The following is a 3,274-nucleotide window of genomic DNA, read 5'->3' on the forward strand; positions in this document are numbered from 1 at the left end:
CAGACTGGACAAACACACACACACACACACAGACTGGACACACACACACACACAGACTGGACACACACACACACACTGGATAAACACACACACACTCACACACACTCAAACACACACACTGGACAAACACACACACACACTCACACAGACACACACACACTGGACAAACACACACACACACACACACACACTGGACAAACACACACAGACTGGACACACACACACACACACACACACACACACTGGACAAACACACACACACACACACACACACACACAGACTGGACACACACACACACACACACACATACACAATCACACAAACACACACACACACTGGACAAACACACACACACACACTCACACACACACACACACTGGACACTGGACACACACACTGGACACACACACTGGACACACACACACACAGACTGGACACATACACACACACAAACACACTGGACAAAGACACACACACTGGACACACACACACACTGGACACACACACACACACACACACACACACACACACTGGACACACACACACACACTGTACACACACACAGACTGGACACACACACAGACTGGACACACACATCGACACACACACACACACACACACTCTGGACACACACACAAACACACACACACTGACACACATAAACACTGACACACACACACACACTGAAACACACACACACACACACACACACTCACTGGACACACGCACTCACTCAAACGGACATACAAACACACTGGACACACACTGGAAACACACACACACACACACTGGAAACACACACACACACACACTGGAAACACACACACACACACTGGAAACACACACACACACTCACTGGACACACACACACACTCACTGGACACACACACACACTGACACACATAAACACTGACACACACACACACACACTGAAACACACACACACACACACACACTGGACACACACACACACACTGGAAACACACACACACACTCACTGGACATACACACACACACACACACACACACACTGGAAACACACACACACTCACTGGACACACACACACACACACACACACACACACTGGGCACACACACACTCACTGGACACACACATGCTTGACAAACACACTGGATACACACACACACACACACACTGACACACACACACACACTGGACACTCACACATGACAGGCTTGTAATATTTTCAGATCTTTTACCACTTTACATTTTTTATGATATATTTTACTGTTTGTGTTTGTACCACAGGAGGTTGGTGGGACCTTATTTAGGGAGGACAGGCTTGTAATGGCTGGAGTGGAATAAGTGGAATGGTATCAAACACGTGGTTTCCATGTGTTCCATTTCATTCACTCTGTTCCAGACATTATTATGAGCCGTCCTCCCCTCAGCAGCCTCCTCTGGTATGTACTGTCCTGTATGTGAGAGAGATCCAACAAGGAATTACAAAGTATGTATTACTTTTAATACCTGCAAATGGCAAATAAACTACTGGAACTCCTTATGAATGTCTGCAGCCGACAAGAGGTGAAAATATTACCGGAATATTCTGCAAAGTGTTGATGAAGACGTCACTCAATCCACCCAAAACAACATGCAGTCTTTCCACAAGACTCCCATGAAGTTATAGTGTGACGTTATGAGTCGACGTTAAAGTAACATTCTCACAACATACTGCACTTGTTTTATCCTGTTTTAGATGTATCCTCTGTTTAAACATTTAAACTCTTACAATAACACTGTTAAAATACCAATGTGATCATTTCTTGTCTTTTATGTTGGAAAAACAAATTGTACAATTATATGTGGACATACGCTCCATAGTTGTACAAGTATACATGGTTATATTGTACTTTTCATAATAAAACATACTTGAAACAAGAAAAAGCATGTTAATTGTGAAAACAATTCCGTTATTGATTTTTACATTACTTCTCCCTGTCTCATGTTGACGTTTGTCATGAATCTTGACCTGGAGGCAGAACTGTGCGATTTCCTCTAGATATGTCAGCTGCAAAGTCAGAATTGGCTGTGGAAAATGTTGTTTTATGGTCTTAATTTAAGGGAAGGATTAGCAGTGTGGTTAGGGTTGAGGTTAGGATTAAAATCGGATTGTATTACTTTGTGCCTGTGCCAGCTAGGGAATATAATATAATACTTTGCTGAACTGCCTCCAGGTCAAGATTCATGACAATAAATGCCAACCTGCCTCCCAGTCGTCCCCTCCTTATCTTTACAAGGCTGCAGAACATGCAAGCTAGTGATGTGGGGGTTCTCTCATAACCCTCAGTCCCCAGGTGGGTAGATGGCAGGTTGAATAAAGAGAAGCTAGTGATGTGGGGGTTCTCTCATAACCCTCAGTCCCCAGGTGGGTAGATGGCAGGTTGAATAAAGAGAAGCTAGTGATGTGGGGGTTCTCTCATAACCTTCAATCATAAATGTATAATTATTATGTAATTAACACAAAACATTAAGGACACCTTTCTTTCCATGACAAACTGACCAGGCGTAACTCAATATTAGGAAGGTATCCTTAATATTTTGTCCACTCAGTGGCTCTGACCCTTTACGTAACAGTCAATCCTCTTTTCCAGGAAACCTTCCTTAAATTTCCCCAAATACTTCCACACTGCTGCTCTCTCACTGCTGCTCCAGGGCCTCTTGGGTTGAGGAGTCATTCTCTTCTAACCTGATCACAGCTGCTCCAGGGCCTCTTGGGTTGAGGAGTCATTCTCTTCTAACCTGATCACAGCTGCTCCAGGACCTCTTGGGTTGAGGAGTCATTCTCTTCTAACCTGATCACAGCTGCTCCAGGGCCTCTTGGGTTGAGGAGTCATTCTCTTCTAACCTGATCACAGCTGCTCCAGGGCCTCTTGGGTTGAGGAGTCATTCTCTTCTAACCTGATCACAGCTGCTCCAGGGCCTCTTGGGTTGAGGAGTCATTCTCTTCTAACCTGATCACAGCTGCTCCAGGGCCTCTTGGGTTGAGGAGTCATTCTCTTCTAACCTGATCACATCTGCTCCAGGGCCTCTTGGGTTGAGGAGTCATTCTCTTCTAACCTGATCACAAACAAAGACAAGATTCAAACAAATAAACATGATGGTCCAACATAATAGGGGGGGGTATAGGGAAGGTAGGGGAGAGGAGGGGGGTATAGGGAAGGTAGGGGAGAGGAGGGGGTATAGGGAAGGTAGGGGAGAGGAGGGGGGACTTCCTCCATGTCAGGTAAGCAGCCTCCAAGTCTACCCTC

Source organism: Salmo salar, unplaced genomic scaffold (assembly GCF_965601325.2).
Source record: "Salmo salar unplaced genomic scaffold, fSalSal1 ptg000177l, whole genome shotgun sequence".
NCBI lineage: Eukaryota > Metazoa > Chordata > Actinopteri > Salmoniformes > Salmonidae > Salmo > Salmo salar.